The following is a 13,774-nucleotide window of genomic DNA, read 5'->3' as shown; positions in this document are numbered from 1 at the left end:
GCGGCCGCGCGCCCCTCGCGCCCCGCGTACCGTGCGGTCGGCCGGGTCCGCCCCGTGGGCCGGGGCCTGGGAAAGCCAACTGGCAACCGGCCGCGAATAAAAAAAAAACATATTCAAAAGCAGAGACATTACTTTGCCAACAAACGTCCGTCTAGTCAAGGCTATGGTTTTTCCAGTGGTCATGTATGGATGTGAGAGTTGGACTATGAAGAAAGCTGAGTGCCGAAGAATTGATGCTTTTGAACTGTGGTGTTGGAGAAGACTCTTGAGAGTCCCTTGGACTGCAAGGAGATCCAACCAGTCCATTCTGAAGGAGATCAGCCCTGGGATTTCTTTGGAAGGAATGATGCTCAAGTTGAAACTCTAGTACTTTGGCCACCTCATGTGAAGAGTTGACTCATTGGCAAAGACTCTGGTGCTGGTAGGGATTGGGGGCAGGAGGAGAAGGGGATGGCAGAGGATGAGATGGCTGGATGGCATCACTGACTCGATGGACGTGAGTCTGAGCGAACTCCGGGAGTTGGTGATGGACAGGGAGGCCTGGCCTGCTGCGATTCATGGGGTCTCAAAGAGTCGGACACGACTGAGCTACTGAACTGAACTGAACTGAACTGATAGGAGGTAGAGGCTTGAAGAACAGAACCAAGGCCAAAGTCTAGGAACAAATCTGCTAAAAATTAATCAAGAATCACAGGTCATAGAATATAAACTCTTAGACGAAGTTCCATAGCAGGGTCATGCGAGTTAATGTAAAGTGATAAAGGGCATCACATGCCAAACAGTCAGTGTAGAAAGCTGGTTGGTGAATGAAGTGGGAGGATGATTAGGCCTATCTAAAATAAAAGACTAAGCAAATAATCCAAAGACCAACGTTTCTAAAATAAATAATTCAGAGATTAAAGTTTCTAAGATAAAAGTTAATCAGGAATCATAGGTCATAGAAAAGCAGCTTGTAAGTGAGGTAACATAATAAGCACATGCACAGCAAAGTGAAGGAAGACATGGCAAAAAATAGCAAAAAGTCACAATAGGATGCTGGGCTGTGAATGGAGTGTATGTGTGAATATATACTAAGCAAATAATCCAAAGCCATAAAAAAGCTTAGAGAAATTTTAGGTAAGTACGGGGACAGAAGTGCAAGTGACTGGTGCAAATAGACTTTTGCAACCAAGGCAGGTTTTCTAGCCTGGCTTTCCAGAATTTTTATGTCATTCCTTGAACAAGGAGCCTTCACAGCATTGCTGATTTATTCTAAGAATAGAAATTAACAAAGGAGATCCTTTAACCAAGTTATAAATACTAAAAAGGAATATTTTTATCAGTCTTTAGCAGGTGAATCTCCCTTATTACTCATTCTGATGTGCTTTTTAATATTTATTTTTAGTTTTTCCAATATTTATACTTTTTCTGGAGACCAAAGACACAAACTTAGACAGAGGAACACACTTGACAGACTGAATCATAAGATAGTTCCTTAGCTGCCCATCCTTTTTTCCTTTTTAGGGAGTTATCAAGTAGCCTTCCATTGCCATTAGATTGTAGTAATCTATTCAGTCAGAATGTTTCAAAATTTTTAGGACAGGAAAAATAAATAACATAAAGATGGATGTGAAAGCCATCATTTCATTTAGTGCATCTCGATCATTATACACTTTCTTGATCACAGATGGTTCAAGAATTTAGTGCCACAATAAGTTTCTTCTTCAAAACATACAGAAAAGGTTGAGACTGTAGCTATAGGAGGGGAGGCTATTGATTCCTGGTGAGATCTGCATCATTAGGGAGGCTTCTTAAACCACTGGAGGGTCTCTTCTTACCTTTATCTACCCTCTGAAAAGTTCTCATGAGTAATCAGGATCCTCTGGTGGCTGGCTAGGTGACCTGAAGACCAGATTGAAACAAGTGTGAGAAGTGCAAATTCTTCATGCTGTTGGTCCATATTTAATGTGGAAAGTCATTAACAATCTTTAGAAAACAGTATCTATGTGACTGAGATCAAGTTGGTGAAGTAGAAAGACCCTAGACTTATCTCCTCCCATGGACACACTAAAATACAACTACTCACAAAGCAATTATCTTTGAGAACAACCTGAAGACTAGCAGAAAAGACTTTCCACAACTACAGATATAAAGAAGGCACCACAACAAGACAAGTAGGAGGAGTAGAGATACAGTCTAACTGGGACCCATAACCTGAAGTTGGCCACCTACAAACAGAAGGAATATCAGAACCATAGAGGTCCTCCTCCAGGAGACAGGGGTTTCAGCCCCCACATCAAGCTCCCTATTTTCATAAGATATACCCCAGAATATCTGGCTTTGAAAACCAGAGGGGCTTACATTCAAGAAAACAGGAGACTGTAAACAAAGACTGTTCTCAAAGGGTGTACACAAAATCTCACTTAGTTTGAGTGCCAGTGAAATCAGTAGTTTGAAAGACACCTGGGCAAGAACCACTTGCTGATCTTGGAGCATCTCCTGGGGAGGCATTGTGCAGCTGGGACTACACCTGGGGATATGGCTCTGGTGGTAGCCATTTTTGGAATCTCATTCCATAATTCTGACACCAACCCTGGCAAGCACCATTTTAGAATCCTCCCTCTAACCTATTAGCACCAGAAGCTTCCCCTGCCAATGGGTTCATAGCAATCACACAATGCTGGGTTCTCCCTGGAAGATGGGATCCTCAGTTAGTTTAAAAATGTTTAAAAGGTCAGAACATTAAGTAAAAATGCACAAATATCATGAAAGTGATACAAATCTAATGCTATACAGTGATAAACAAGATCATTTAGATTGCAATATTCGTCACATATGTAAATAATTACAGAGGGAAATTGACTTAGAGTTAAAATCTATTAGTGAACAGGAGGAGAAGGGGACGACAGAGGATGAGATGTCTGGATGGCATCACTGACTCGATGGACATGAGTCTGAGTGAATTCCGGGAGTTGGTGATGAACAGGGAGGCCTGGCGTGCTGTGATTCATGGGGTCGCAAAGAGTCAGACACGACTGAGTGACTGAACTGAACTGAACTGAACTGAGTGAACTTGTAACATGTGATACAAGAGTTAATCTTTAATAGTTACATGAACCTAGAAAGATTCAAAGGTGCCAAGGGAAGAAGATATTATGAGCTATGTAAGTTTCTCACTTACATGTGTTTTTCCCTCTCTTTTTTCTCTACATATGTTTGTTCAAATTGTAAAATGCTGGCATTATTTGTTCATCTTGGCCAATACAGAACTGAAACTTTATTGGTCTCTCTTCTAAGAAAAAATGGATATATATTCACAAGTTACCATATATTCCTTTACCTATTTTCTTTTTCAGGAAGATGCACTACATTGTATGAATTGATGGGTAAAACTGATTTTGGTTGATAATAAGCTATTGGGATTTTGAATTTCCCCAATCAGTCTTACCAAATTTTGATTTTGTTGGAAGACTCCACTGAAAACCTGCCAAACCCCTGCATAAGGTAAAATTTTGATCCTGAAGAGAGTTTTTTCCATTCCCAGCCCAAATACTGTCTTATGGAAATGACATGCTGCTGCTGCTGCTGCTGCTAAGTCGCTTCAGTTGTGTCCGACTCTGTGCGACCCCATAGACGGCAGCCCATCAGGCTCCTCCTCCCATGGGATTTTCCAGGCAAGAGTACTGGAATGGGGTGCCATTGCCTTCTCCAGGAAATGACATGGGCACTATATAAAATTTCTTCACACCATTCTTTCATTTACTGTGTGTTTCATGTTTCACTATTACTGAATATTCTGGGATATATAACAGTCATAAAAAGTATGAGAGAAGTGCAAGATTATATGGATATAGCCACTATGAAAAAGTCTTCCAACACATGAGAAATAATATTTTTTCAACAAATGTGTATTCTTTGTCTGCCAAATGCCAAATTCTATACTCTTACAGAAGAAGGAGGGGTAGAAGAGAGAGACACAATGGTAGTCCTTGGGGATCTTATAGACTGGTCAACCATAAAAATATGAATGTTAAACAATTACTTATAATAAAGTACAAATTAAAAGATACATAAGATTGAGGTGATGTGGGAGTGATCTCTCATATTTTATTAAAGTAAATTGCAATGAAATATCTAAAAGAATCAAAGTATGATAATGCCGTATTAAAATTGGAAATATATGAGAGTATTCAAAGACTATGGAACTGAGTGACTGAACTGATGGAATCGGGTGCTTTAATATATGGTACTATGGTACTATGCTAGGTAATAAATATATAAAAACAAGATTCTGCCATAGTACCTTTCCTATAAAATATGGATGCATGAGAATAAAGGAAGAAACGTTTGGTCTACTTTATAGGCCATAACTACTGAGAATAAAAATAATCTACCAGATACATAAAGCCCTTGGGCTTCCCAGGTGGTGCTAGTGGTAAAGAACCTCAGGTTTAATCCCTGGGTCGTGAAGATCTGCTGCAGAAGGGCATGGCAACTCACTCTAGTATTTTTGCCTGGAGAATCCTATGAGCAGAGGAATCTGGCAGATTACAGTCCGTAGTGTCGCAAAGAATCAGACACAATTAGAATGACTTAGATCACATGTCCCAGGGACAGGAGAGCCTGATAGGCTGCCGTCTATGGGGCCGCACAGAGTTGGACATGACTGAAGCGACTTAGCAGCAGATCACATGTACATGAAGCTCTTACACAGTGCCAGAAACATAGTGATTCATAACTATTGGCTACCATGACTTAATTTTTTTAGTGAACTTTTGGCCAAAGAAATTTGCCTCAGAAATCAAAAACAGAAGAAAATATTAAAATAGTATTTGAAGTTTTAAGCAGTCTCACCAGTATCTACACTGGAGGGATTCCTTCTGATGTGTGTGTGTGTGTGTGTGTGTGTGTGTACTGTTAAACTCATGGTATTTTTTCCAAAACCTTTGTGAATGCACTTCAGTATTTTTTCCTGATCTTATCTGAGGTGAAAGAACTTCACAACTCAAAACAGACCAGAAATCATTGCATTCTGATAATACAATTCATGAAAATAAGTCTCTCTAAGGAATTGGTGCTAGTGGTAAAGTACTGGCCTGCCAATGCAGGAGATGTAAGAGTCGCAGATTGGATCCCTGGATTGGGAAGATCCCCTGGAGGAGGGCATGGCAAACAATTCCAGTATTCTTGCCTGGAGAATCCCATGGACAGAGAAACTGGGCAGACTATAGTCCATGGGTGTGCAAAGAGTTGGAATCTAGTGAAGTTACTTAGCACTCATGACACTGCCTAATTTCATAGGTATAGTTCTATTTCAATCATGTAAACTTCCTGATTTCTTTAATACCACAGTTGGTAAAGAATCTGCCTACAATGCAGGAGACCTGGGTTTTATGCCAGGGTAGGGAAGATCCCCTGGAGAAGGAAATGGAAATTCATCCCAGTATTCTTGCCTGGAGAACTCCATGGACAGAGGAGCTGGGCAATCTACAGTACATGGGGTCAAAAAGAATCAGACATGACTGAGAGACTAACCTTCAACTTTCACTTTTTAAGCTGCCTGATCTCACACCAGGTTTGGAAACAAATATAGTAAGGTAAATACCAAGGAAGAAGTTTCTGGTTTAGTATTAACCTACACAATGTTGTTGCTGTTCAGTTGCACAGTCATGTCCAACTCTTTTCGACCCCATCAACTGCAGCATGCCAGGCTTCCTTGTCTGCTGGGAGCGAGCTCCGCCCATAGCAAAGGTCATGAGGAAGGAGGCTTGGCATACGCAAAGGCGGGATTGAGCCTCAGGAGTCCCCCTGGAAATTCTTGAGCATCTACCCCCAAAACCAGAGTCTGCCTACTTTCTGCTTTGTGCTCTCACTTACACTCTGACTTTACGGGGGCTGTGCCCCACTACCTTTTTCTGAAAAAAGAGTTAGCTTACAGCTCCAGTTAATAATTCCTGGGTGTGACAGTGTTTCAACATACAAACTCCTTTGGAAATCCTCTAGCCTGCCTGAATAGGTTTTTCCGGCCACATGTGATTGTTCAGAGCCTCCTAACTGTGAGAGGCAGATGTCCTAAACCGTCTAAACACAGATTCCTTTGAGTAGTTAAAAGATTGATTAGAAATTGTATTGGTGAAGGGTTTTTCACTTGTTGGGCCAATGTTTGCTGCTAAGTCTCCATATCCCTTACCTACTGTGTCCTTCGCAGTGTATTGATTGATACAATGGGTGTATAGAAAAGTAAGTAGTAGCCTCAATGTTTGTAACCTTGGACCCTTGAGTTAATTCTTTTTCTTGTTACAGCCCACCACACCTTTGCCCTATAGGAATGCAATTTTATCTAATGCTTTTGGAGGGTGGTGCCTGACTTTAGAATAATACCTTTAGAGAAAAATAAGTTTCTTAAAATGTTAACAGCCCTCCGGGCCAGAAGATGATGCAAATCACCTAAACTTTTGCATATGATAAGTTTGCAGGAAGAAAGCCTGGCTTACTTCATGACTCTACCCCTTCCCCCATTATCCTCTATGCATAACTTAAGGTATAAAAACTACTTTGGAAAATAAAGTGCGGGCCTTGTTCACCGAAGCTTGGTCTCCCCATGTCGTTCTTTCTTTCACCTTCTGGCTGAATTTTTCCTCTGAGGCAGGGAAGCTCGTCAAGCCTACTAATTTTGCCTGGGCTTCTAAGATCTGACCGGGGAGGCCTTAGTGTCTCCTCTCCTTCGGGAGAACAGGAGGACGCCTGCGGCCTTCGTAGGTGACGTAAATTCCCTGCTTTGGAATTTTATTCAGCCTCTTTTCTTCACTGAATTTTCCTACTGAGCTATTTTTATTTCAGCCACTTTCTCCACTGAATTTCCTCACTGAGCTATCCTCATTCTATTACTCTTTATATCTTTGATGAATATTTAAATAAATAGGTCGCCGATGCCATCTCTCCTTCAAATACCCTGGATCAGCTGGGGCTGGACCCCAGCACTTGTCCTTCACCATCTCCTGGAGCTTGCTCAAACTCATGTCCACTGAGGTAGTGATGCCATCAAACCATCTCCTCCTCTGTCGTTACATCTCTTGCCTTCAGTCTTTCTCAGAATCAGGATCTTTTTTAACAAGTCAGCTCTTTGTATCAAGTGGCTAAAGTATTGGAGTTTCAGCTTCAGCATCAGTCTATCCAATGAATATTAAGGATTGATTTCCATTAGAACTGATTGGTTGGATCGCCTTACTATCCAAGGAACTCTAAAGAATCTACTCCAGTGCCACAATCCAGTTCAGTCCAGTTCAGCTCAGTCATGTCCAACTCTTTGTGATCCCATGGACTACAGCATGCCAGTCCTCCCTGTCCATCATCAACTCCCTGAAATTCCTCAAACTCATATCCATTGAAATCGTGATACAATCCAACCATCTCATCCTCGTCATCCCCTTCTCCTCCTGCCTTCAATCTTGCCCAGCATCAGGGTCTTTTCTAATGAGTCAGTTCTTTGCATCAGGTAGCCAAAGTATTGGAGTTTCAGCTTCAGCATCAGTCTTTCCAATGAATATTAAGGACTGATTTCCTTTAGGATGGACTGGCTGGATCTCCTTGCAGTCCAAGGGACTCTCAAGAGGCTTCTCTAACACCACAGTTCAAAAGCATCAATTCCTCTGTGCTCAGCTTTCTTTCTCATCCATACATGACTACTGGAAAATCCATAGCTTCAGCTAGATGGACCGTTGTTGACAATGTCTCTGCTTTTTAACATGTTGTCTAGCTTGGTCATAGTTTCTGCCGAGAAGAAAGCATCTTTACTATCATAGCTGAAGTCACCATCTTCAATGATTTTGGAGACCAAGAAAATAAATTCTCTCACTGTTTCCATTGTTTGCCCATCTATTTGCCATGAAGTGATGGGACCAGATACCATGATCTTAGTTTTCTGCATCTTGCATTTTAAGAAAGCATAAAATCTTTGATGTTCAGGCTTCTTTATGGTCCAGCGATAAAGAAACCACAAGCCAGTGTAGGAGCTACAGGAGATGTGGGCTTAATTCCTGAGTCAGGAGATCCACTGAAGTTTTTCAGTAGCTCAGTCATGTCTGACTCTTTGCCACCCCATGGACTGCTGCATGTCTGCCTTCCCTGTACTTCACCATCTCCCAGAGCTTGCTCATACTCATGTCCATTGAGATCGTTATGACATCCAACCATCTTATCCTCTGTCATCCCCTTCTCCTGTCTTCAATCTTTCACAGCATCACGTCTTTTCTAATGAGTCAGTTCTTTGCATCAGTTGGCCAAAATATTGGAGCTTCAGTTTCAGTATCCATCCTTCAAATGAATATTCAGGACTGATTTCCTTTAGGACTGACTGGTTTAATCTCCTTGCTACCCAAGGGACTCTCAAGAGTCTTCTCCAACACCACGGTTCAAAATTTGCACAATAGGATCCACATTTAAAAATGTAGATGAAAGTTTTCTGTAACTTTATGTCATGAACCATAATTAGTTCTAGATAGCTGGATCAGATGTTTTACCCAAGTAGTCACCCTCTCATGGTGTAAAACCCACCAAAAATAAATAGCTTACAGGCAAAATCTGTCACATTCACTGTATATCATAGCATCAATATCCTTAAAATGTCTAGGCCAAGATCAGAAATAAAATCAAATTTATACTCAACATTTAAACATCCCATATAAAAGTAGTGGTAATATATGATATTGCAATCTCATTAGGTTTTGAATAAAAATAGGGTGAAATAAGCTATGGAAATTTTGAAAAGCTATTTCCTTAACAGAGATGAAATTAATGTAGCCTGCCCAGTGTTATCAGAGCATGAGCTAGGAAGAAAACAGAAATAACATTTTAAGACAAGAAAAAAATAATTTTAGCAGTCTTTCTCTCTTTCAGACAATTACTATAATATCATGAGAAGTTTAATAGATCAGAGTCTTAGCTGAGGCTTAAATTTAGGAAACTGTGGATACTGGGAATTTGAAACACCAATAAATAAATAATAAATCATGGTTAATAAATTGAGAGTTCTTATTTATTTATATAGAGATGATTTAACTAGAGCGTTTTTCTTCTTTTGACAAGCAATTATATGCAACCTCTTACTCTGTTTATATTATCATGAAAAAGTGAAAAGCAAAAGTATTAGTTGCTCAGTTGTGTACAATTCTTTGCCATCCCATGGACTAGAGCCAACCAGGTCCCTCTGTCCATGGAATTCTTCAGGTAAGAATATGGGAGTGGGTTGCCATTCCCTTTTCTAGGGGATCTTCCCTATCCAGGAATTGAACCTGGGTCTGTCTCCTGCCTTGAAGGTAGATTCTTTACCATCTGAGCCACCAGGGAAAACCCATCACCCTTATATTATCATACTTAGCCTTATAATCAGGAAAGCCTATATATCAGAAGTCCTGTCCTGAAAACTGCCAAGAAGAAAAGTAGATCAATTTAGTAACGAATACATTGGACAAAGAATGACATACAAATTCATGAAGCTGAGCTACAGACTGCTTTTCATTTTATTTGAGGAATTCTGTTAGGAGTTCAGGTCCTTTTAAATGCCTATCTTTTGTCAACTTCTCCAAAACAAACCAAGAAAGAAAAAGAAAAAAAATAATAATAACTTGATTTCGCTAGGCTAGGATTGTTTAACTTATTATAGGAAACAAGACAGCACTTGGACTGAGTTTCATCAATTTTCAGTAAAAGGAAATCAGAGAAAGATAATTCTAAGGTGTTGAGTTCTGGTTGGTGATATTAAGGAGAACTTAGTAATGTAAGGAACAGTTTGAAATTTAGCAAAGTTGAAGTCATAACTTTGGATTTCTGGACATAGTAAGGTCCTGAATCTTGTCCTGGTGAGCAAGCCATATGTTTTAATAAGCATACTATTTTACTTGTGTGATTGTATAATCCTGTCATCCTGGGACAAGTTACTAAGCCATTGTTTCAGGTCTTAGCAATATTTTACAGAGAATGAGAAAAAAAATTCCTGGTCCTGTTATTGTTTGAGACATGGAATAAAAATTACATTGTTTTCAAAACTCACTGAAGAAAATCAATGTGTTTTCACAATGTGAAATGTTTTTCCCTGGAGACTTTCATTTTAGTGACATCCTGTGTTAGTAAGTGATAAATAAATCACCATTCTTGTTAGTAGTCAATGATAATATGGTGGTTAAAAGAAATAAATAGCATATTACATCTCTTTCTAAATGGTTTTAATAGTATAGCATATTAGAAGATGATGCTATTCTAACAATTCTCTCTCTTTAGAAATGTATGTATTCATGTTCTTCAAACAAACTAAAGAAAGAATGAATGAAACAAAAACCCTCTCTCTGCTGATTCCCCTTCAGAATACAACAAACTATTTTTCTTTTCAGGAAATCAAAGAGTTTGTCCAAAGCTCTGGAGAAGATGGCTTTGTATTACTGAGTTTGGGGTCAATGGTTGAAAACCTTCCAGAAGAAAGGGCTAACATGATTGTATCGACCCTTGCCCAGATTCCACAGAAGGTCTGTTAAATTGCCTTTGTACTGAACAACTACTTGAATGAATCTCTTTAAAGTCTGGAGTGGGTCCATTAGAATGTTTTTTTTTTTGCAAAGGGGACAGAAACAGAGAATATCATAACATGGTTAGACCAAAATGAATTGGTATATCTCATTTTACTTTGGAAGTTGAATTTTAAAATGGAACAAGAGGGACATATGTGCTTAATGTTCCGATTCAAGTTTTACTTTGTTCTGAGAGACATTTCTATCTTAGAGATTATGTTTGGTATTCTACTGCTATTAAGTTAATTAGTAAGAACACAAAAACATCCAAATCTTGCCCCACAAATCACAATGTTTCCCAGAGGACTTCCTGGGTGTACAGTGGGAGTTCTGAGTAGCTGAGAATTATCCTGTTGCAGTTCAATTCATAGCTGCACTCGATATTCGATATTTAAAATAGAATTTTGAAAAAGACTGAGTTGAAGCATAAAAATTAAAACCCTTCCTCCTACTCCTGCTCCCTCTTTTCCCAAGATGAAAATAGCATGTGTCTTAAAACCAGTCGTTGAGGAAAAGATCAAGAGAGAAGCCTGGGATCCAGGGTTTTTTTCTGTTAAAACAGAAAAAGATGACAGGAAGGAGCATGGGCTCCAGCTCAAAATCTCTTAGCCCTGACCATTGGAGAAGGTGATGGCACCCCACTCCAGTACTCTTGCCTGGAAAATCTTATGGATGGAGGAGGCTGGTAGGCTGCAGTCCATGGGGTCGCGAAGAGTCGGACACGACTGAGAGACTTCACTTTCACTTATCACTTTCACGCATTGGAGAAGGAAATGGCAACCCACTCCAGTGTTCTTGCCTGGAGAATCCCAGGGACGGGGGAGCCTGGTGGGGTGCCGTCTATGGGGTCGCACAGAGTCGGACACAACTGAAGCAACTTAGCAGCAGTAGCAACAGCAGTACTGCCCATTAGCAGTTTGACCTAATCAACATACTGTTCTGACTGACTGGATTAACAACTACTTTCTCAGAGGTGGGGAGGAGGAGGAGAGGTTAAAAACTGGGAAGCATGGAAGAATCAGTGTTAGCAGAGAAAAAATTAGAAAGATGCTTCCTACTAAAGTCCTGTAGTTATTTATGGCAGTATAAATCCATCAGTACTACTTGCCCTAAACTACCCCAAATAACCCTTACTATTTTCATCTGTGAGAAACTGGCATCAGGATGACAGCCTCAACAAGTAATTTAATACCTACCTTAAACAAACAAACAAACAAAAAAGAGCCTTACCCCCACTAACTATACAAAAAAATCTTCATGACCCAGATAATCACAATGGTGTGATCACTCACCTAGAGCCAGACATCCTGGAATGGAAGTCAAGTGGATCTTAGGAAGCATCACTATGAACAAAGATAGTGGAGGTGATGAAATTCTAGTTGACCTATTTCAAACCCTAAAAGATGATGCTGTGAAAGTGCTGCACTCAATATGCCAGCAAATTTGGAAAACTCAGCAGTGGCCACAGGACTGGAAAAAGTCAGTTTTTATTCCTATCCCAAAGAATGGCAATCCCCAAAAATGTTCAAATTACCAAATAATTGCACTCATCTCACATGCTAGAAAAGTAATGCTCAAGTTTCTCCAGCCAAGCTTCAATAGTATGTGAACTGTGAACTTCCAGATGTTCAAGCTGGATTTAGAAAAGGCAGAGGAACCAGAGATCAAATGTCAACATCTTCTGGATCATCAAAAAAGCAAGAGAGTTCCAGAAAACATCTACTTTTGTTTTATTGACTATGTCACAGCCTTTGACTGTGGGGATCACAACAAACTGTGGAAAATTCTGTGGAAAATTCTTAAATAAATGGGAATACCAGACCACCTGATCTGCCTCCTGAGAAATCTGTATGCAGGTCAAGAAGAAACAGAACTTGACATGGAATGACAGAATGGTTCCAAATCAGGAAAGGAGTATGTCAAGGCTGTATATTGTCACCCTGCTTATTTAACTTATATGCAGAGTACATCATGAGAAACACTGGGCTGGAAGAAGCACAAACTGGAATCAAAATTGCTGGGAGAAATATCAATAACCTCAGATATGCAGATAACACCATCCTTATGGCAGAAAGTGAAGAGGAACTAAAAAGCCTCTTGATGAAAATGAAAGAGGAGAGTAAAACGTTGGCTTAAAGCTGAACATTCAGAAAACAAAGATCATGGCATCCAGTCCTATCACTTCATGGCAAATAGATGGGGAAACAATGGAAACAGTGAGAGACTTTATGTTTTGGGCTCCAAAATCACTGCAGATGGTGACTTCAGCCATGAAATTAAAAGTTGCCTGTTCCTTGGAAGAAAAGCTATGACCAACCTAGACGGCATATTAAAAAGTAGAGATATTACTTTACCAACACAGGTCCGTCTAGTCAAAGCTAGGTTTTTTACAGTAGTCATGTATGGATGTGAGTGTTGGACTATAAAGAAAACTGAATGCTGAAGAATTAGTCTTTTGAACTGTGGTGTTGGAGAAGACTCTTAAGAATCCCTTGGACTGCAAGGAGATCGAACCAGTCAATACTAAACGAAATAGTCCTGAATATTCATTGGAAGGACTGATGCTGAAGCTGAAACTCCAATACTTTGGCGACTTGACACGAAGAACTGTTTCATTGGAAAAGACCCAGATGCTGGAAAAAATTGAATGCGGGAGGAGAAGGGGAAGACAGAGGATGAGATGGCTGGATGGTATCCCCTACACAATGGACATGAGTTTGAATAGGCTCTGGGAGTTGATGAGGGACAGGGAGGCCTGCCGTTCTCAGTCAATGGGGTCGCAAAGAGTCGGACATGACTGAGTGACTGAACGAACCACTAATCTAGGATTTAGGGTTATTTCATCCTATTGAGAAATGAGAATTTCAGCATCAGTGATTTCTTTGATTGCTTAGCACTGCTGATACATTCTAAATTAGTATTTTCTATTGTAAAAAGCTACTGGAGGTGATGGAATTGCAGTTGAGCTATTTCACATCCTGAAAGATGATGATGTGAAAGTGCTGCACTCAATATGCCAGCAAATTTGGAAAACTCAGCAGTGGCCACAGGACTGGAAAAGGTCAGTTTTCATTCCAATCCCAAAGAAAGGCAATGACAAAGAACGTTCAAACTACCACACAATTGCACTCATCTCACATGCTAGTAAAGCAATGCTCAAAATTCTCCAAGTCAGGCTTCAGCAATATGTGAACGATGAACTTCCTGATGTTCAAGCTGGTTTTAGAAAAGGCAGA

The 13,774-nt window shown here is 40.1% G+C and overlaps 1 pseudogene; it reads left to right on the top strand.

Moving 5' to 3' along the window:
• The first annotated feature begins 3,115 nt into the window (after positions 1-3,115).
• Positions 3,116-13,774, top strand: part of LOC104997424 — a 19,926-nt pseudogene continuing 9,267 nt past the window's right edge.

This window comes from Bison bison, unplaced genomic scaffold (assembly GCF_000754665.1).
Source record: "Bison bison bison isolate TAMUID 2011002044 unplaced genomic scaffold, Bison_UMD1.0 scf7180017864308, whole genome shotgun sequence".
In the NCBI taxonomy this organism is placed as follows: domain Eukaryota; kingdom Metazoa; phylum Chordata; class Mammalia; order Artiodactyla; family Bovidae; genus Bison; species Bison bison.
The sequence above is the reverse complement of the archived record's forward strand: the minus strand, read 5'-3'. Positions and strand labels throughout refer to the sequence as shown.